Genomic DNA, 23,809 nt, shown 5'->3' on the forward strand with positions numbered 1-23,809 from the left:
CATGATGGGCAGGAGACAAGTCTTAAACAGGGTCTGTTTAGCCCACTGAGAAACTCCCTTGTCCCATACTATGTTTCATACTTGATGGAACAAGTTGGATCGTGTTCATTGGCAGTTCCGTCACTTGATATTCTATCTTCTCTCCCTCGAGGGTTGTATTTGTCCTTCTAACTACCGCTGTTTTGCTCTTGCTCACAGTTAACTTACATCCTTTAAACTTGGTGTTCCGAAGATCCAGTCTCCTCTGAACATCTCTCTCAGTTTCTCCCCAAATGGCAACATCATGAGCAACAACAAATTCAGTACGATCTTCCTTATCTATTTTTTTGAGTTCCTTTATAATAGTATCCGTGAGTGAAATGAAGAGCAATGGGGAAAGAGAACTCCCTTGTTGGACACCTCTTCTTGTTTTAAACCACTCAGATCTTTCATCTTCTACTTGCACACTACTTTCAGAACCACCATACAACATCTGAACTTTTTAAATTAGTGCTTCTGGGATGTTATGTTTTTCTAAACATTCCCATATTTTTCCTCTCTCCAAACTGTTGTATGCTTTTTCCAAATCCAAAAAACACTATTACATACCTGCCAACTTTACAAAACAAAAAATCAGGAGATTTTCATATGAAAATCAGGAGATACAATTGGTCAAAACTGCTCATTCTACATGTCTTGCACAATACAGGAGTACTATAACACTTATTGTCTCAAAACCCGACTGTTGCTGTACGAGGTTACTTGGCTATAAATTAGACATCTATTCCCTCGCAGGAAGTATGTGAGATATGATCGATCTCTGATAGGCCTTCCGAAAATTATATAAACTCAAGCTCCACTTGTGTGAATCAGTCATGCACTAAGATGCCATTACTTAGCAAATGTATAGATTAATATATTGCATCACGCACCCATGCAATTATGCGAAGCGCAATGCTATTTTTGTCAAAGAATAAATTAAAATTTGCCAGAATTATCTCCAAATGTCTCCTAAAATCTCTAGAAATGTTACTAGTCGCTGTTTTTCCAATTCTGTCACTAAATCACTAAAAGACTCCAAATCTAGCGACTAGTCTCTACAATCGACTACTGATGTGAACGAACACGAACACGAACTGAAAAAAGATATAAGCATGGCGATATACAGATTTCAATAAACATCGCACATTCATGAGCATTTCTCGTATTAATAATTCATTTGAAAGCGGCCAATGAGCGAAGGACTTCTGGCCACTGGCGTACAAAGGTGAAATGGCGAGATTTGAAAACAAATGTTGAACTTCGTCAAAAAATAAGCTAAAATCGGAAGAAATAATAGAATAATCGGTAGGCGGGAAAAACTGTCGAAACTCGGGAGTCTTCCGCCTAAATTGGGGTAGTTGGCAGGTATGCTATTATCAAGTCCTTCCCTTTTTCTCAAAATTTTTTCATGAGCTGGCTGAGTGAAACAATTAGGTCTGTGGTTCCTCTATTTCTTCTAAATCCATGTTGTTCCTCTTCAGACTGATCTTCCATTATTTCTTTCAGTCTCTGTTCAATAATCTTCATTATCTTAAGGCAATGTGACAAAAGGGCGATGCCTCTATAATTGGTGCACTTCCTTCTACTTCCTTTCTTAAACAGTGGTATTAGAATTCCTTTTTTTTTTTTCAGTCATCTAGCAACTTGCTCTCTTTCCATTGAACTCCCAGTGTTCAATGTACGCACTGTATTCCAGGGATTCCAGTTGCCTTAATAATGTCTGCTGTTAGTTCATCTGCTCCTGCTGACTTTCCACTTTTCATTTTCTGTCTCTTTGCAAATAACTGGAGGTTGTTCCTTCTGTAATTCATTAGTAACTTGGTAACTTGTTCTTGTTCACACTTCCCATTCAATAATTCTTCATCTCTTCTCTGATTCCTACCATGTCTCTGATAATGATCCCGTCCTCTGTTTCAAGAGCTTTAATTTCTTCCCTAGTTAATGTTTTACTTTTCATTAACCCGTGTAACACTTTCTGATTTCCGATACTATCTTCCTCAATTCTTTGGGTGAACAGTTCCCAGCTTTTCTTCTTTCACTACTCTTTTTACCTGGAATTTCTTATTCGTGTATTCCTGTTCCAGTCTTCCTATTTTTTCATCGTCCTTTGGTACAATTTCCTGAGGCTGATTTTGTTTCTCAACATCTTTGTTTTTCTTTGCTATGTTTCTTTCTTTAATTGTATGCTTTACTCTGTCATTCCACCAACGTGTTTCTTTCTCCTTGACTCTACCTTTCGTTTTACCACCCACCTCTAAAGCACGGTTAACTATTGTTGTTCTAAATGCATCCTACTCTTCATCAACATTACCTGGCTCATATCTTGGCAATTTAGTTGCTATCAAATTTTGAAAATCCTTCTTGTTTTCTTCACTTTTTAGTTTCCATTCTCTAATCTTTGCCTCTCTTTACTGCAAGTGTAGCTTTAACTGTGCAATTTAGATCCACTACTAGAAGTTCGTGGTCACTATCCAAGCTTTCACTTAAGATAACTTTTGTATCCCCCACTTTTTCTCCGATTAATTTATCAGTTATCGCATAATCAATAACTGTCTTTGGTTTTCCATCCCAGCCATAATCTGGTATCTTATGGCTGTCCTGTTTTTTGAAGAATGTATTTTTTATTAAAAGATTGTTCCTTACACACAAATTTAGAATATGTTCGCCCTCTACATTTCTTGTTCCATATCCAAAAGGGCCCATCACCAACTCGTATCCAGATCTATTGGCCCCAACTAGGGCATTCGGATCCCCAATTATCATAACACTGTCTTCTCGTATTCGATTTTCCAAATCATCCAGGAACTCCTCACTGCATCCTTGCTGAGGCGCATACACTTGGACTATTGTAAAACTATTCTTCCCTAAGTTTACTCTGGCTTTCATTATTCTATCGCTTACAAAGGTAACATCTGTGACGTGTGATTTTGTGGAATACAAAAACCTACTCCATTTTGTGCTTCCTTCCTATTACCATGCCAGTACATTTTGTAACCTCCTCTTAACCCAATCGCATCATTTGACGACCCTAGCTCGTCATAGTTATTCGTGGCATATGAATCAAATGACGAGCTCTGCTCGCGGCGACGCACAGCTGTACATCAAACCATGTAGTTCAGTCACTAACCCACAGTTGCCACTTTTATGCATTCTGAGCTGAAGTTTACACATGTGGCTTCGGTTTTTTCCCTTTCACCAGGTTCTCACACACTTCCGGAACAAGAGATAAGAGAATCTTTTTTCATACTATTTCGCTCTTGCAGTTGCCATCATGGCGTCAAGCAGATGTGCTGGTGTTGGTTGATGATGAAGGAATACGGAAGCTAATAGATAGTGTTTTAGAGAGTGATATTGAAGGCAGTGATGTTTGTGACGATGAAATAGACCCTGAAGTCCTTAGTTCGAGTACTTGCGATGTGTATAATAGTTCTGATGACACGGAAAGTGATGCAAATAACAACGGTGTGCCGAGTCTTTCGAAACGAACTTGTACCTCGGCACAGACTAACTTGACTGACTGGAACTGGACAAAAAGTAACAATAAACCTGTTATACATAAGTTTAGTGAATACAGTGGGGTCAGTGAAAACTTACTGAAAAAGTTCGATACGCAGCCACTAACCCTTTGTTTGACAAAATATCTGTTGAGACAAATTCATATGCAGCAAAACAGTTGAGCAATCCTGACAGAAAAAAGTTGAAAGACGATGACAAATGGTTTGAGACTACACCCGACGAAATTAGGGCATATTTTGCGTTAGTTATACTAATGTCACAAGTGCTAAAGTCAAGAATACAGTTATACTGGAGTAAAAACAGGTGTATAAACACTCCTATTTTTCGTGAAACCATGAGCAGGGGAAGATTTATTATAATTTCACAATGTTTACATTTTGATGACGATGAACAAGTCAATAGTAGTGACAAACTAAGAAAGATTAGGCCTATAATACAACATTTTGCTCCAAATTTTCGGAATTATATTTACCTTCACAAGATATTGCTCTAGATAAAAGTAATGAAATTCAGAAGCCGCCTTTCATATGCCCAGTGTAATAGGTCTAAATGTTCTAGGTTTGGAATACAAATTTACAAAATTTGTGAGTCAAGTTCTGGCTACTGTCTGTCTTTCAAAATTTATGTAGGTGATGATGTAACGGATCCAAGTCTGCCAGCAAGTACAAATGTTGTGCTCAACATGTGTGAACCATTGTTAGGCCGAGGACATACATTGTTTTTAGATAACTGGTATTCTTCTCCAGATTTATTCAAAAGGCTACACGACAAGCAGATGAATGTAATTGGAACTGTTAGACAGAACCGAAAACACATGCCTCGCGATATCAGTAAGACGAAACTAAAACGTGGAGAGTATGAGACGTGGGCTGCCAACAGTATGTTGTGTGTGAAGTGGAGAGATAACAAGGATGTTTGCTTTCTCACCACTAAACACAAATCAGCTGACATGACAGGGACAGGCAAACTCAGACGAAAGACAGGACAAACCCCTCGGGAAGAAGTGATAAAGCCCAAGTGTGGCCTCGAATACCAGAAGGGGATGGGTGGTGTTGACCTTCAGGATCAGGTTACAGCTCTGTTCCCCATCATGCGACGCACCGTGAAAGGGTATAGGAAAATATTCTTTTAACTCCTAGATATGTACATTTTCAATTCCTTCACTGTGTATCACAAGACCGCTGCTAACAGAAAGACGAGCTACATGGACTTCAGAACTAGCATTGCACAGCAGCTACTAGAGACTGTTCAGTTGCCGGAGTACTCGGTTTGAGGTCGACCTTCAGCGAGCACCACTCCCACCAGATTACAAGCTAAATCATGGGCCCATTTTCCCATGCATATTCTCCCTACAGAGAAGAAATCAAAAGTCACAAGAAGGTGTATTGTGTGCTAAAGCCGGGGTAAAAGAAGTGAAAGTTGCTGGCAATGCAAAAAGTGTGGTGTAGCTCTTCACTTAGAAGAATGTTTTGAGGTGTACCACACCCAGCAGACATACTGAAATAGCGGCATTGGTAAGCTTATTACTTCGTTATCATGCATGCAAATTTTCAGAAACGAATATTTACTGGTTGGTTTTGTATGATTTTCTAAATAATAGTGTGATGACGACGGCCGTAGAGCGGTATTTAAATGTGATTTCTTAGTGCACTCCTCTGGTATTTAAATGTGAGGTGAATGGGTTAATAACTTTGAATTTGTCCCTTTCCATTTTGTCTCACTCAATCCCAGTGTATGAATCTTCCTTCTTTCCATCATATCTGTAATAAGTGGTGAGACGAAGAACTACAACTATGGGAAATATAATTTCTAAGTTTTTTTACTTAATGTATCTGAAGGATTTCATTTTTGGTTGTAACTCTTGACTCTGCTGGAATATTTTTAAAATTGTAATAATTTTTTTAAGGGAAACTAAGATATATTGAACTGTAAATGAACAGTGCAAGATACGAGAATTGTGGTAATTTTTTTTGTATGTAAATTTTATGTAACTGATAATTTAATGTCAGCAAGCATGAGGAAAAGACACTTGGGATGTTTTAACTTTAAGAATTTCTTGAAGAATTATTTGAAAATTAATTTTGTATGTTAAAATGGTAAGCTGATGAAAATGTAAAGGTGCTTTAGTTGCGCAACATCCTGTACCGCATGTGCGGTTATGGGTGTTGAAATAGGTGTCGCAATAGGAAATCTCGAGAAGTTGCTATCTTAATATGACCAGATATGGTCATGCAATTTCATTCGCTAGAATAACGAGATTTCCTATTGGCAAAAATATAGGGAATCTAGTAGAAATTGTTTCCCATTGGTCGGACTTTCTGCCGGCTTCAAAAAAATCATACATGTGCTCAGCGTCTTTTACATCCAACCGCCCTATCGAGCGCAAGCTCGAGGGCTTCCCTCGGGAACCCCTGCCTTTCCGCAGTAAGTGTTATTTCAATGTTAATCTCAATGTTTTCTGGTTTTGTTTAATTTAATTTAATTATTTTGGTATTTCAGTATTTCCTTGCTTAATATCAATTTTAAAGTTTTAAATTTAACATGTCCGAGTTCGCCCTAGGTTTCCGCTGTTTATAATTTCAAGTCTTTCACCTTCTTTTTAATTCAACAATCCATTCGTTTGTGTTTTTGGATTCGTAATTGTATCAGTTTGTCAAAAGCGTTAAGTATCAGCTGCTTTGTGATTTAACTTTGTTTTGTAATTTTTCGTTTGTTATTTTTAATATAGTTGAGCTAGAGGGTGTTTCTTGTAAGTTTTCCCTCCCCCATAACGTCATACGTTCCCATGGACCTCATAGGGCATCCAAGCACCTACCACTCTCCTCTCTTAGATGTCATTTTTAGGCCTGTAAGTGTTCCCTGTATTTGATTTAATATTGCATATCTAAAGATACTAGTCATGTTTCCACGTTTTGATATGTATTTACCGCCACTGCGCCATTCAACTATTTCTGTATTCACATTTTATGTCAACATTTATTATTATTATTCTATTTATTACTATTATGTGTACGCGTAGGCCGAACAAATGCAACATTGGTAGCAGAGCGTGGTTATGAAAGGAGCAAAGATTTACAATGATCATTCTTGCCTAACTTTTCTAAAAATTAATTTTAAATCTTAAGTTTCAATATAGCGTGTAAGTGTTATGTGTGTATTCTTAATCCCTATTTTCTTTTTCATGTTTTTTGCTCGAGTTTTATGCACCATGTGTTTTTCGTTCCACGATATGCAGTTTTGTGTTCCTGAGTTTCATTTTGTAATTAACGGTTGGAGGAAATGGTGCGTTACTATTTGTAACAAGTTTTTTGGGTCCGTTAATTTTAATAAATTTTCTTGTGTGGCAAGGTTTTGCTTGACTACGCGTTTTGTAGTAAAGTGATATCTTCACATTTCGTGTGCTGTGTTCGCGTTCCGAAAGTCTTCTTTGATAAATTTCAATATGTTTGATTATGTTAATTTCTTTTTTCCGATACGTATGTTTTGATCGTAACATCTATGGGATTACTTGTCGCTTTAGGCTAGATGTCATTAATTTATGCTAAGTGCTGTACTTCATTGCATGACCTAATATTATCTCCCGAACAGCTGAGTTGCGTATATGTTGAAAACAGATGATTAGTTGACTTACTCCGAGATTATGAGCGCTCAATACAATCTTATAAAAGTTTCTGGTGTAGTAATCTTCTTTTTCTTCTTCCAGATACATAAACTGTAGTGTGTTTTGGTCATGTTTTAGCATGGAGTCTCTTTTGTTTTTCTGAAATTTTTGTTTCTGTAAATTTTCGGCAATAATTTTGAGGTTAAGGTTTGTAATTTTTCGTCTATTTCTTCGAGTATTTTCTGTTCATAAATCTCGTGTTTTGGCAAGGTATTTTCAAAATTTTGTTTCTTGTCGCCTGGTGTATTTTATTTGGCAGTATTCCACATGCGTGATCTTTTGAAATTATTTTGGTGTCATGTTTTAGCTCGGTACGTACTTGAATTTTCGGTCATGTTGTGTTGTTTTTGGTCTTTTGCTGGACCTGGGTTCGTTTCTAAGTAGGTATGGGACTATTTTGGGGACCGTTCCCAACCAGCTGCTAAATTTTGAAAGTTTCCTAATTTGTCTTGTGCTTTTCCATCGTGTAAGTGTCTGTTTCTTTGTCACGTATATTTATTTACCCTTGTGTTCCTATACTGCCTAGGAAGGGTACTACTTTGACTGTGATAGTCTTGTAAGGTGAAACGTGATCACCATATTAATAGACCAGCTAGGCTGAGGCCCATTTTGGGCAAATTTGACGGGTTACGGATCTGCATATGTGCTCGTGACATGTTTGAAATCTAGTGTATCTGGTATGAGATTCCTCGTAATCTTTTTCTTGGTATTAGATGACTCTAGATGGAAAATAATGTCCCATGTGATTGTAGAATGATTACTAGGAAGATTTTCTGCAAATGTTCATATCAATGTCCTTATGCTGAGCTATAAAATGTTAAATTCATAGTAGGTCTGCAAGTTGTCAAGATTTTCGTTTCTGTTATTTTAAATTTGTCACTGGTGAAATTTCGAAGGTGTAGCGATGTAGCTAAGCCAGTCAGTTAATTTTTCTGCTTGTTTTGTCTTGTTCGATTTTATCGATGTTAAAAATTTTCTTGCATTACAGGTTCGTGTCTTCAAAATTTATGTACTCAATTTGCGGTAGTATGGAATTCTGTAAACTGAGTAAGGTTCGAAATTGGGTAGCCATGCTGTATCTGTCCTACCATTTTTGCGTATAATTGTGTGTTTGTCTTGGGTGCCTTGGGTGGGCATATGTGTGTGTGTACTGAGACTTAGGGCTTAAGGTGCTGAGAGGCTATTCCTCTTTTGGGAGTACGATATTGGCCCTAAGAGTCTCATTGTCGTGTGATAAGTTCAAGGGTACTTGAGGTCATGTTCTGATGTTCTGTCCTTTTATTTTGTGGGTACTTCTTGATGTGTCATCGCACGGGTGTTTTTGTGTGTGTATGTGTGAACTATGTTTGGTGATGTCGTGTGGTGGGGTCAGTATTGAGGTCGTTCGTGCCTTTTACCATTGGTTGGTTATGCTGATTCAGGGATCGTCGCACTTGTTTTGGTGGTTTGGTGTTGTCTGTATGTCAAAGGACAGATAAGCTTGGTAGTCTTGTGTGTCGTGCGGTTATCTGCTAATCTCTGGTATGAAGGTTGTACTTGTACCTTTTCATTTCTTATATCAGCGAGTTGGATTTCTGTATGCACACTCTTGCATCGCTCTCGTTTTTCACTTTTGAGTTCTTGTTGGTAAAGTAATATGATTTTGATTTGGTATTCCTGGTTTAATTGCTCCTTAATTTGAATGGTGTGACACGTAGTACGTAATGTGAGTTTATCTATGCAAAAAATTCATGAGTATATGACATGGTAAATGAATAGTGACTTACTAACCTTAATTCATCGAAGGTGGTTGCAAGCTAACGTAATTAAGTATTTATTTCTTTGTTTTGAGTTCCCTTGCAACATTCTAAATTCTTCCTTTTATTTGTTTGGTTCTTTTCTTAATGTTGGGTGATTAAGAACGCACACGGTAACTTAATTTAGTAGTTATTAGGGATTTATTTAGTTATAAGCAACTTTGGGGAAAAGTCTGGCTGGTAATATTTTGGATCTTATAGATTGTTTAAGAATATTAGTTGTAATTAGGATGGTCATTTGTGACCATATTAGGTATACTTGAATATAATGTATTTTGGGCTAAGATTAGAATTTTATTCATATGCATAGTTAGGGATTTTGTAATGTTTTTGGTACTAGGGTAAACTCTGGCAGATTTTCTTTTAGTCTTTTAAAATTGTCCTAAATTCTGAAATAACACTTGCCAAGGGGCTGGGGTATCCCAGATCTATAAGAGGGACCTCCCTAAGGAGTCTTGTTTTTGTTATAAGAAAAATAAAAATAAAAACCCACCCTCGAAACTCAAATTTTAAGACTTCGATAGTGTAGGCCAGTGGCCTTATTTCTTCAGTTCCAAGTTTCCGCTGTGTTTGTTTATGTTCCAGTGACTGCAATATCATGGACTCTGTTCAACCTGGGGTATCTGTTTGGAGCCTGCAACACACCTATTGGCCACTAATATCTAATGGTGGAATGGGAAGGTGGTTCTGATGGCAGCAGTCTGCAGTGCTGAGCCAATAACCTTCGCCTGTTTTGGGCCAGTTCACTAAGCTGGTGGGCTATGGTTGGACATTGGCAACGGCCGCAGTCAGCGACTTCGTTTGACAGCGATACCAACGCTTTACTTGTTTTTGCCTGTATGGACGTTCCTGAAGAGAACGAAGATAGAAATTTGTGGTGTGGTGCAATTGTGGCGTTGCGAGAATCTTCAAATCTCTATTTAAGCCTCCCTTTTTAATTTCATTTAAATTGGTTATTTTTTTAAATTAATTTTTGTCGAGCAGAGCTCGACGTTGGGAGGAGGAGAATGTAATATGTGGTGAGACGGAGAACTACAACTATGGGAAATATAATTTTAAAGTTTTTTATTTAACGTATCTGAAGGATTTCATTTTTGGTTGTAACTCTTGACTCTGCTGGAATATTTTTAAAATTGTAATAATTTTTTTTAGGGAAACTTCAAGATATATTGAACTGTAAATGAACAGTGCAAGATACGAGAATTGTGGTAAAGTAATTTTTTTGTATGTAAATTTTATGTAATTGATAATTTAATGTCAGCAAGCATGAGGAAAAGACACGTGGGACGTTTTAACTTGAAGAATTTCTTGAAGAATTATTTTAAAATTAATTTTGTATGTTAAAAGGGTAAGCTGATGAAAATGTAAAGGTGCTTTAGTTGCGCAACATCCTGTACCACATGTGCGGTTATGGGTGTTGAAATAGGTGTCGCAATAGGAAATCTCGAGAAGTCGCACGCCATGAATTCTGGGTCGCACGTGGTTAATATCTCAGTGGGATTCCTGGATGCACGCTACGTCAAGGTGTTGCTCTATACAAAGTCAACTCAACAACTCTTCTTTACAAGATGATATGCCTTCAGTGTTAAAAGACATGATTGTAAATTTGGGTCTTGGAAAGGACTTACTTTGATATTTCCTTGCTGTCATGTTAAATTCTAGGTGGTCACCTGAACAAAATATATTTACAAAAGATGCTTCTGGTGTGAGAGAATCAGCTGTCTAGGAAATGTCCTAGTCCATTGCCCAGGGAACGCCTACATAAATACAGGGTTATTCTAAATGATTGTCGGGGTTTCGTGAATTTTTTTTTTTTTGAAAACTTGGAAAAGTACCATTTTTATTGCAGCAGTAACAGTTAGACAAACTCTCAAAGTTTTGTTCTGCATCAATTGTAGTGCATAAGTTACCACCAGATGGCAGTAATAGCAATGTTTAACAAAATGGCAGTTAGCGATAATTACTCTTAAATTTCATCAACACCGATCCGTTAACAGAGTCCAGCGCCATTTTCGGATAAAATACGGGAAGGAGCCTCCTTCCGACAACTCCTTTCGCAGATAGTATGCACAATTTGTGGATACAGGTTGTTTGTGCAAAGGGAAAAGCAGTGGGCGTCCCGCTGTGTCAGAAGCGGATTTGAACAGATTAGGGGCGTTTATCTCCATAGTCCTAAGAAATCAACTACGAGATGTAGCACGGAACTGCAAGTTCCTCAAACCACAGTATGGCGTGTGTTACAAAGGCGCCTAAAGGTAAAGCCATATCGCATACAATTGCGTCAAGCTCTAACAGCTAATGACAAAGCCTTACGTTTCAACTTTTACATGGCACTGCAGGAATGGATTGAAGATGATGATTTTCTTGACAGAGTAGTTTTCAGTGACGAAGCTACTTTTCATGTAATTGGAAAGGTAAACAAACAAAACGTTCGCATTTGGGGTGCAACGAACCCCCATTGTTATGTGGATCATGTGCGAGACTCTCCTAAGGTGAATGTGTTCTGTGCCGTTTCAAACACGAAGGTCTATGGCCCGTTCTTTTTCAATGAACAGACAGTAACAGGGCTGACTTACATGGACATGCTCACAGAACGGCTGTTACCCCAGTTGAGTGACGGTAGGGATGATTACGTGCTGCAACAGGACGGTGCACCACCTCATTTCCACAGGGAGGTTAGAGCATTTTTAAACCAAGAACTTCCACAATGATGGATGGGACGTGGAATGGAAGGTGATCTGATGCTCTTACCCTTTCCACCACGTTCACCAGATCTTACACCATGCGATTTCTTCCTGTGGGGATATGTTAAAAATCAGGTATTTGTTCCTCCTCTACCGGTGGATATTCAGGAAGTGAAGCAGTGCATCCAAGCCGCCTTCGAAAGCATCACCGCTGCCATGTTGACTCGTTTGTGGGAAGAGATGGACTATCGAGTAGATGTGTGTAGAGTGACACAAGGCGCATATATCGAGCATTTGTAATGTAGGTCAAAATAACTTTATGAGTTACAGTACACAATAAAACAAAATTCATATTCCTACATCAATTGCAATGTGAGTTATGGATTTTTGTAACCCCGACAATCATTTAGAATAACCCTGTGCATATATATCATTATTTAAATGTGAATACTAAATACTGGACATACCTGAACTTCAGGAACGTGCAACGTCTCATCCTTCAACATGCTGAACACATTACGACTACTTGTTGTTCAACACACCCATAGCTGACTTAGCCCTCTTCAGAAAATCTGAACTAAATTTTTGCTCAAAGCACTCGCCTTGCTGAACTGATTTTAAGGTTAAAAGTTTCTCCATTTGTTCAGGCAGCAAGGATCTGAGCTGTGTTTTTATCTTTGTGACTCTGTTAAAAATCCTTTCACATTCTGCATTGTAAATGATAAAATAGCAAGCATCACTATAGAGAGTCTGTCATATTTAAGAACACCTTCAGCTGATTTCATCTGATCTACCAACGCCCAATGAACATCATTTCTTTCTTTTGCCAGGCCTGTTTCTTCGAGCTGAAAGTTACAGAACTGGGAGTGGAGAATATCAGTTTCTTTATCTAAATGTTCCATTTCACTAGTCACAATATTTGGAAACTTGTTACTAAAAAAATCTAAGGCTAGAAAATGATGCCTTACTTATAGCATAAATATTTGCAACTTCTGCATTAATTAAAACTTCATCCTTGAATGGTAATTTGTGTACCATGAAGTCACATCATGAAAAAAACTTTCTACCAGGCTTCAAAGGGTTCACTAAAACAAATGCAGAGTTCCCTATCATCAGATCACAATCATCCTTTTGATTTGCTGGAGTATGATAACACTAGCCAACATGATTTTGTGGTAAAATAGAAAATATGTAATTCTTATGGAAATTGCTGCCCTGATTCTGAAAAGATGCTATTTTTTTTCCTATCACGTCTAGTTTTGACGCAATTCAGTGTTTTAGTATCTGCATGAATTCGTAAGATGAGAGATGTATTCTAAAAAAAAGTTGCACGAGTACAACTATGTGATTTGATTTGTTATTGTTTGCATTTTATTATAGGTTTATTACTGTCTAAATTTTCATTTTGTAGTTGGGGGCTTCCTGGTAAATTCATAACAAACTCCCCCAGATACGCAATAGACCGCAAGGTATGTAGGATGATCTGATAAGGGACTTAGAGCTAACCAAAGGAAAAAGTGGCTTACTTGGTACAAGATTGCGCAAAAAGAATATGCTGGCACACGGTGTTACATTTTCCTGGTACCGAAATCGTGACAAAGAATTCCGAAAGTATTATACTCAAGAAGATGAACTTGTAATTTGTACGGATGTTTCAAATCTTCTACGTCAATTGGGAGAGAAAGAGTATGATCCTAGTAACTGGCGATTTTTTATTGACTCTTCCAAAAGGAGTTTAAAGGCTGTTTTGATTCATAATACAAATGTTATGGCATCCGTACCACTTGCACACTCCACAAAAATGACTGAAACATACGAGACCTTAAACTTGGTGCTTAAAAAAATTAAATATCACGAGCATGGGTGGCAAATTTGCAGTGATTTGAAGATCATTGCATTGTTGCTGGGACAACAAAAAGGCTATACAAAATTTCCCTGTTTACTATGTGAATGGGATTAGCAGGGCACGGGATAAACATTGGGATACAGTGAATTGGCCAGAAAGGAAACAACTACAACAGGATCCAAAAATGTCTTGAATGTAAGTCTTATTGACCATGAAAAATTTCTTCTTCCACCTTTGCACATCAAATTAGGATTGATGAAACAGTATGTCAAGGCATTAGATAAAAGTAGCCTATGCTTCCAATATTTATCCACTAAATTCCCCTCATTATCAGATGCAAAAATCAAAAAAGGCATATTTGATGGACCACAGATTCATAAACTGATGAAGGATAAAAATTTCACCGACACGATGACCAAAATTGAGAAGGAGGCATGGAACGCATTCAAAGATGTAGTGACTAAATTCCTTGGCAACATTAAGGACCCTCAATGCAAAGAAATTGTAAGGAAAATGTTGGTAAAGTTTACGGAACTTGGTTGTAATATGAGCCTTAAGCTTCATTTCTTAGCTTCGCATCTGGATTATTTCCCTCCAAATTTAGGAGCTGTCAGTGAAGAACAAGGTGAAAGTTTTCACGAGGATCTCAAAGATGCAGAACGACGCTATCAGGGACGTTGGAATAGGAATAAGATGGCCGATTACTCTTGGTTGATTGCACGAGACGATCATTCAAGAGATCATTCAAGAACTTCAAAACCCCGGAAATTCCTCAGAAAACGGAAAAAGACAGAGGTGTGAATCTAACCTGCACATAATGTAAGTAAAAAAACTATGTATGTTTAACCGTGTAATTTTTATTAAAGGTACAGTTATATTAATTTAGAAGCAACTGTACAGCCGAAACTAAATAGGCGCTTTATGCTTCAGTTTCATGAATTTCAACATACATTAAAAATATAATACAAACCATCTACTTGCTCACTAAGCAGCATTTATGTATATTTAATGTATTAAAAATATGATTACGTTTTGCAAGCTGAAATTTACATTAATATATCAAATTTAATCAATACTAAGCATCAACAATTTTACGTAAGAACAAAATAACATTCTGAAAAACTGCCACTAAACTAGACGTGATACGCCAAAACTACCATTTTTCTCAAATTCTGCGTTAAAAAATTCATAAAAACCACCTATTTTTGCTTTTACCACACAAAAAAAGTTTTTATTTGGAGGGTAGTGTAATCTACATCAAGGAGAGAGGAGAAGCTTTCAATAATGTGTGGTTTCACAAACCTTGCCATCGTATTCTTCAACAGTTCCTCCAAAATCGACTTCAATAAGTGGATGTACGGCATGCTTGACTGAAGATATCCATAAAACTTGAGAGAAAAAAGCAAAAAGATTTATGTAAATTTGATGAAAGGAACATGAACAGTCGTTCTTCACGTGACAAAGCATGGCACTTGGTGTCATTAGTAGTCTTCTTTTTGTGGATGAAACTGATGACTGGGTTTTCCTTTTAACTGAGGAGTGTGGTGAAATGATGTGACAGTAGCTGCCTCTGTGGATCAGTGGTAGAGTGTCGGCCTCCAAATCCCAAGATAGCGGGTTCAAACCCGGCAGAGGTAGTCGGATTTTTGAAGGGCGGAAAAAAGTCCATTCGACACACTATGTCGTACGATGTCGGCATGTAAAAGATCTCTGGTGGCACATTTGGTGTTTACCCGACAAAATTCATTAAATCTTAGCCATAGACGCCCAAGAGAGTTTCGGTTTACACGGTCTGCCATCTAGCGGGCTTAGAGTAAAACGGAACGTTGAAATTAACGAGCAGACAGCCAGATGGCGTCAAATTGAAATGTCTGCACACAGTAGCTGAGGCCATACGATTATTATTATTTTTTATGTGACAGTACTTCACATTTTCAGACAAACAAGACACATCTGCACTTAGACTGTGCTTAGGAATTTTGTAAGTCTTCAAAGTTCCCATCTGAGAATCCTTACTTACAATTTCACTCCTAAATAAAGTAACCAAAGGGTCCGAATGCAGCAAAATCCTATCTAAACACCTTCTTAGTGATAACCAGGACCTGAATTCTGATGATACATCATCTTTTACATGGTTCACGACACACATTGCTAACTTATATACAAATCCTGCTCACGGCCCCCATATTATAGAAATGCACATTTATTAAGTCATTTTTCTAAGTATTTTATTTTAAGGTAATTTTCTCGCTTTTCGCGTCATTATGACATTTTATGGAATTTATTCGAATATTTTTATATTTTGAGTCATTTTCTCACATTCTTAATGGTTTATGATGCATTTTGTGTGTATGTTAATGGAGATTAATGGAACTGAAAGTGAGGATGAATACGAAGACATGAGCATCTTATTTCTTGGAATATCCACATTCCAGGAGACACACCTGAGTTTGCAGCTAATCCAGTGGAGGATGATGATGTTTATTGTTTAAAGGGGCCTAACATCTAAAGTCATCGGCCCCTACAGCTAATCCAGAAGCGATGTTGAAATTGACAGGGTAGGAAGACAAGACAACAGTAGGCTTAGTAATGCCAGTGTGGTTAAGTACCTCAATGCAACCATACGTGTGCTAGGTGGATTTGTGTTATCGGCCGCAATTGTTTTTCGAGTGTATTCAGAATGCAGAAATTAAAGCCATCAAGGGCTGTTCATTTCGAACAAATAATTTTGGAATTCGGCGGGGATATTTTTTCCACCGATGGTGAAATTTTTTCCTACAAAATATGTGAAGTGAAAGTGGCAGAAGATAGGCAATTTACCGTTCAGCAACATATCGGTCGAGAGAAGCACATACGTGGAGTCCAAACTGTTACTCTCACCGTCATTCTCTGATGGCAGTACTTCCTCTGTGTTTTGTAAAGACTTGTGTGAAGCTTAGGTTTCTTCAAACATTCCACTCTGGAAATTAAACAATATTAAACTGAGAGATTTCTTAGAAAGGTATACGGGCCGTGTAATTCCGGATGAATCTACTATGAGAAAGAACTTTGTATTCCAATGTTATGATGACACAATAAGGAATATCAGAGAAGAAGTCTGCAAACAAAATATTTGTTTCAATTGATGAAACCAGTGATGTAGAAGGACGTTACACTGCCAATGTTATCGTGGGTGCATTAGAAGTAGATAGGCCTGGAAAAATATTTTTGCTCACGACCGAAGTTTTACAATCTGTGAACCATTCTACAATATGTCGCCTCATCGATAAATGGATGGAACTACTATGGCCTGAGGCTGTAAGGTATGATGATGATCTGCTCTTTGTGACTGATGCAGCGCCTTACATAATTAAAGCTGCCAAAGCAATCAAAGCATTTTACTCAAAAATGGTACATCTGACGCATTTCACAGTGGCCAACAAAGTCAGATCAAATTTCCCTGAAGTTGACAAGCTTGTGTAACTAAGAAGGTATTTACTAAGGCTCCATCATGCACGGAACTTTTCAATCCCAAGCACCCAACATTCCATTACCACCGCAGCCTTGCATCACACAGTGGGGTACATGGATCAATGCCTGTATTTACTTAAAATCACAGCAATAGAACCCGCTTTTGGGTGGTTAGGCCGTGTGCATTATGCAGAGTTTCGTCCAGACGTGCCATTTGGACTCATCAGCTGGAATGGCACGCCCCTCCAGGACTCTGCTTAGCAGTAGCAGACCAAACTGCGTGGCCTCGCTGTGTTAGCAAATCAAGTTTGCTAACCTGCTAAAGGAGAAATCATTTCTCCGTTCAAAAAATGCTCCCCCATTGTATCTCCAGTTGCAGTTTGGTCTGCTACTGCTAAGCAGAGTCCTGGAGGGGCGTGCCATTCCAGCTGAGTCCAAATGGCACGTCTGGACGAAACTCTGCATAATGCACACGGCCTAACCACCCAAAAGCGGGTTCTATTGCTGTGATTTTAAGATCTGCGGCTGTGAAAGCATTTTTTGACCCTGTATTTACTATTATGACTACTTTCAGACAGTAAAGTATGTACTAGATTCTTTCGACATACAAGATGCCAAGGTCATGCAGATGGCTCACGAATTGTTTCCAGGTACGTAAATGGCGGGAAAACTAGCGAGCATCAAAGAAAAATTTCTGTTCCTTGTCATCAATTATTACTCGTCATCAGGAGGCATGGCACTAGAAAAAATTATCAATTTAGTCAGAACTGCCACGGATGAATTAAAATGCATTTGTGGCATGGTATTTTTTTTATATTAAAAACTTCATCCTTGGTCCATACTGAATTGAGATTAACATACAATAAAGAATAGTGCAATATATCCACCTTTTTCAATACAAAGTATGTTGCTAATTCAAAATGGTACTGGTTTCGATGTCTTGGACACCATCATCAGTCGAAATAGGACAAATGAACAAAGATATACACATGTTGAAATACAAACTATGGACCCTTAATAATTATATAACATTGATTAGATAAAATACAAAATGTGATGGTGCTTAAAGAGAAAATTATTCCTAAAATATTTACAAGTTACAAACTTCTTGGTCAAGCTGTAAAACAAAGGTGAAAAATATGAACAAATATTTTAACAAGTCTTGATCACTTTTTAAAATGTTTAGTCTTAAGTGTGCCATTGTTAACCACGGAAATAGTTTTGAATGTTGTCATCTAGAAACTGACGTAAAATGTTGTTCCTCTGTAGAACGTTGACAGTAAGATAAAATATGTAAACTTAGTAGTGACTTGTAGCATCAGTTTTAATAAGGTGAAACACTAAGCCGTGATGTAATTAAGCAAGTGGATCGATCTTGATACGGACATGGATATTAAAGTCGTTATAGAACCAGAAAGTTCTCGATCCAATGCAGGACCTGAAGTGTGAAAAAGAAAAGCTTTTAGATTAAAATAGGAAAATGGACAAGGCAGTGAGAAATTAAAAGCTTTAGTAGGGGAGTCACCTTGAGCGGCTTGTTGTAAATATGGAATCTAGATAGGAACTGAGTGCTGGGCTTGCTAGGAGCATGGAACAAGGTTAAAGGAGGGGAAGAGGGGTGATGGATGGGGCGGAGTCAGGCGGGTGTGGTAGGGAAGAATAATGCGACAACTTGTTACGTATAACCTGAAAGAACAAACTGTTTTTGGAAACTTTAACACCATTGAAAACTGAAATAAGGACATCAAATAATTCTGGGCTTTTCGGAAATGTCATTCAAGTTCAAATTTGGGTTGAAAAATTTGTCTAAATGTACGTAGCAGACTTCCATGGTATCTAGCAAGGGGCCTTTACTCGACGTGTCCGATATTGTTAAGTCCCCATCTATTCCATTAAATTCGTGTTTATAGTCATGAATGTGCTGACCTAGTGCAGAAGATGTTCTGCACACCTAATCCTAAAATTCCTACCAGTTTGCCAAATATAAGAACTGTTACAGTCGTTGCACCTGACTTTGTAAACAGGTTATATATGTTGACCATATTAGAATTTTGAAGAATATCCGTATTACTGTTGCTAGAGCGGAAAGATATATTGACGTTGTGCTTCTTAAATATATTAGTGACGCTGTAAATGTTATAAGTGAAAGCCAACAAAACTTGGGTTTAGAGTTATCTTTCATCAAATTTTATTTTGATCGATGTCTGAACTTATTGATTATGCGTTGCATGAAAGTTTCATTATAACAATTAAACCTAACTATCGAACGTATAATACTGAGTTACTTGACTTTGAATGCGCGATCAACTAAGCTGTTGTATGTAGCACATTTGTGAGAATGTGGATGTATTGAATCTTCTTTTATTGTTGTTGCTGTATGTGATGTGACTACAGTGCACTATATTGTACAATACTGTGTACACTATACTCAATAGACGTGTTTTTGTCTCTAATACTGTACTGTACAGCCTATCTACAACTTTCTGATGTGAGTACAGTGCACTATGTTGTACAATACTGTGTACACTATACTAAAAAGAAGTGTTTTTGTCTCTAATACTGTACTGTACAGCCTATCTACAACTTTCTGATGTGAGTACTGTGCACTATATTGTACAATACTGTGTACACTATACTCAATAGAAGTGTTTTTGTCTCTAATACTGCAGCAGCCTATCTACAACTTTCTGATGTGAGTACAGTGCACTATATTGTACAATACTGTGCACACTATACTCAATAGAAGTGTTTTTGTCTCTAATACTGCAGCAGCCTATCTACAAGTTTCTGATGAGTACTGTACACTATATTGTACAATACTGTGTACACTATACTCAATAGAAGTGTTTTTGTCCTTAATACTGCAGCAGCCTATCTACAACTTTCTGATGTGAGTACAGTGCACTATATTGTACAATACTGTGTACACTATACTCAATAGAAGTGTTTTTGTCTCTAATACTGCAGCAGCCTATCTACAAGTTTCTGATGAGTACTGTACACTATATTGTACAATACTGTGTACACTATACTCAATAGAAGTGTTTTTGTCTCTAATACTGCAGCAGCCTATCTACAACTTTCTGATGTGAGTACAGTGCACTATATTGTACAATACTGTGTACACTATACTCAATAGAAGTGTTTTTGTCTCTAATACTGCAGCAGCCTATCTACAACTTTCTGATGTGAGCACAGTGCACTATATTGTACAATACTGTGTACACTATACTCAATAGACGTGTTTTTGTCTCTAATACTGCAGCAGCCTATCTACAACTTTCTGATGTGAGTACAGTGCACTATATTGTACAATACTGTGCACACTATACTCAATAGAAGTGTTTTTGTCTCTAATACTGCAGCAGCCTATCTACAACTTTCTGATGTGAGTACAGTGCACTATATTGTACAATACTGTGTACACTATACCAAAAAGAAGTGTTTTTGTCTCTAATACTGCAGCAGCCTATCTACAACTTTCTGATGTGAGTACAGTGCACTATATTGTACAATACTGTGCACACTATACTCAATAGAAGTGTTTTTGTCTCTAATACTGCAGCAGCCTATCTACAACTTTCCGATGTGAGTACAGTGCACTATATTGTACAATACTGTGTACACTATACTCAATAGAAGTGTTTTTGTCTCTAATACTGCAGCAGCCTATCTACAACTTTCTGATGTGAGTACAGTGCACTATATTGTACAATACTGTGTACACTATACTCAATAGAAGTGTTTTTGTCCTTAATACTGCAGCAGCCTATCTACAACTTTCTGATTTGAGTACAGTGCACTATATTGTACAATACTGTGTACACTATACTCAATAGAAGTGTTTTTGTCTCTAATACTGCAGCAGCCTATCTACAACTTTCTGATGTGAGTACAGTGCACTATATTGTACAATACTGTGTACACTATACTCAATAGAAGTGTTTTTGTCTCTAATACTGCAGCAGCCTATCTACAACTTTCTGATGTGAGTACAGTGCACTATATTGTACAATACTGTGTACACTATACTCAATAGAAGTGTTTTTGTCTCTAATACTGCAGCAGCCTATCTACAACTTTCTGATGTGAGTACAGTGCACTATATTGTACAATACTGTGTACACTATACTCAATAGAAGTGTTTTTGTCTCTAATACTGCAGCAGCCTATCTACAAGTTTCTGATGTGAGCACAGTGCACTATATTGTACAATACTGTGTACACTATACTCAATAGAAGTGTTTTTGTCCTTAATACTGCAGCAGCCTATCTACAACTTTCTGATTTGAGTACAGTGCACTATATTGTACAATACTGTGTACACTATACTCAATAGAAGTGTTTTTGTCTCTAATACTGCAGCAGCCTATCTACAACTTTCTGATGTGAGTACAGTGCACTATATTGTACAATACTGTGTACACTATACTCAATAGAAGTGTTTTTGTCTCTAATACTGCAGCAGCCTATCTACAACTTTCTGATGTGAGTACAGTGCACTATATTGTACAATACTGTGTACACTATACTCAATAGAAGTGTTTTTGTCTCTAATACTGCAGCAGCCTATCTACAACTTTCTGATGTGAGTACAGTGCACTATATTGTACAATACTGTGTACACTATACTCAATAGAAGTGTTTTTGTCTCTAATACTGCAGCAGCCTATCTACAAGTTTCTGATGAGTACTGTACACTATATTGTACAATACTGTGTACACTATACTCAATAGAAGTGTTTTTGTCTCCAATAATGTACTGTACAGCCTATCTGCAACTTACTAATGTGAGTACAGTGCACTATATTGTACAATACTGTGTACAGTATAAAATTAAAGGTACATTTACAACAATTGTTAACACACAGGAAAAGTCCTCTCAGTTTTAATTACTGTATTGCTGTTGTCAAAATCCATTCCTACTGTGACCTTGGAGGAACTACGGTTGAGCAAGAATATGGGGAAGCTCCTGTATTATTAGCAAACGGCGATCAGCTTCAAGGTTTCGTAACTAACCCAATTCAAGATACATTTTGTTAGTTCAAAAACAAATATCAGCCACCTTGGAGGGAGTGAATGAAGAGAACACTTAACAATATTGAGAACAGTGTCAAAGGAAAGTCATACATTTTATCAAAAACTTTTTACTGGAAGACAAGCGAAATATTTTAGTGAAAAAGTGCTGGAAACTTTTTAACAACAAATGTTCAAATGAATAGAAATAGTTTTTAAAGTAGGCTAACTATAAGTATATCCATTCCATCTCATTTCACTAACCCATTTAACCACCACAACGTTTTTAATTCATTTTAATTCCATTTATACTTATGTAGTATTTAAGAAGAACAAGGTACCTGATTATAATGTACTTACTAAGATAAACACTTAGTGAATCACCTAAGCTATGTAAACAGCTGAAGATGTTCTAAAAAAGAACGAAACATGTACTGTGTGTAATTAATTAATGTGCTAAAACGCAAATATAAGTATCAAAAAGGTGGAAGATTTTTATTGTTATGAGTCATTTTAAATAGGATTGATACGGAAAATGAAGCTGATTTCTTGCAAAATATACCACTTAGTCGAGCAGCTCGTCTCCTTTCTCCAAAGACTTACCAGCCCGAACTCTGCAACATTTTTGTAATGCTACTCTTTTGTTGGAAATCACACAGAAAGAATCAGGCTGCTTTTCTTTGGATTTTTTCCAGTTCTTGAATGAAGTAATCCTCGTGAAGGTCCCATACACCGGAACCATACTCTAGTTGGGGTCTTATCAGAGACTTATATGCCTATACCTTTACAACCTTACTACAACACCTACACACCCTCATAACCATGTGCAGAGATATGTACCCTTTATTTACATTCCCATTTATGTGTTTACCCCAATGAAGATCCAGCCTTATATTACCACCTAGGTATTTACAATGATCCCCAAAAGGAACTTTCACCCCATCAACGCAGTAATTAAAACCAAGAGGACTTTTCCTCTTAGTGAAACTCACAACCTGACTTTTAACGCTGTTTATTATCATACAATTGCCTACTGTCCATCTCACAACATTGTCGAGATCTTTTTGCAGTTGCTCATAAACACTAACTTATTTATTACTCTATACAGTATAATGGAGCAGGAAAAGTGGAATGGAGGAGGCTTGTTAACCACACCCGGGCGACTGGAGTGGGACATTGATGATGATGATGATGATGACAGTATAACATCATCCGCAAAAAGCCTTACCTCTGATTCCAGTTCTTTACTCATATCATTTTTATATATATATATAAAACATAAAGGATTCACTGAGGAATTCCCCTCTTAATGATAACAGGATCAGATAATGCTTGATCACCTATGCTAATTCTCTGAGTTCTCTTTTCCAGAAATATAGCCACCTATTTAGTCACTCTTTTGTCTAGAGCAACTGCACTCATTTTTGCCAGTAGTCTCCCATGATCAACCCTGTCAAATGCCTTAGATAGGTCAATCGCGATGCAGTCCATTTGACCTCCTTCATCCAAGATATTTGCTATAACTTGCTGGAATCCTACAAGTTGAGCTTCAGTGGAATAACATTTCCTAAACCCAAACTGCCTTCTATCAAACCAGTTCAAACATGTCTAATATAATCAGAAAAAATGCTTTCCCAAAGCTTACATGCAATGCATGTCAAACTGACTGGCTTGTAATTTTCAGCTTTATGTCTATCACCCTTTCCTTTTTGCACAGGGACTACTATAGCAACTCCCCATTCATTTGGTATAGTTCCTCATTCAAAGAGTAATCATAATATGGTACTATATTCCAACCCATTGCCTTTAGTATATTCCC

At 37.4% G+C, this 23,809-nt stretch overlaps 1 protein-coding gene and 1 pseudogene across 1 annotated transcript in view; one reads left to right on the plus strand and one right to left on the minus strand.

Annotated features, from left to right (window-relative positions):
• Positions 1–23,809, minus strand: part of gcl (germ cell-less) — a 320,949-nt gene that overhangs the window by 273,326 nt on the left and 23,814 nt on the right. The gene's annotated exons all lie outside the window — the stretch shown is intronic.
• LOC136879091 (uncharacterized) lies at positions 11,322–11,978 on the plus strand (annotated as a pseudogene).

The sequence above is a fragment of the Anabrus simplex genome, chromosome 8, assembly GCF_040414725.1.
Source record: "Anabrus simplex isolate iqAnaSimp1 chromosome 8, ASM4041472v1, whole genome shotgun sequence".
NCBI lineage: Eukaryota > Metazoa > Arthropoda > Insecta > Orthoptera > Tettigoniidae > Anabrus > Anabrus simplex.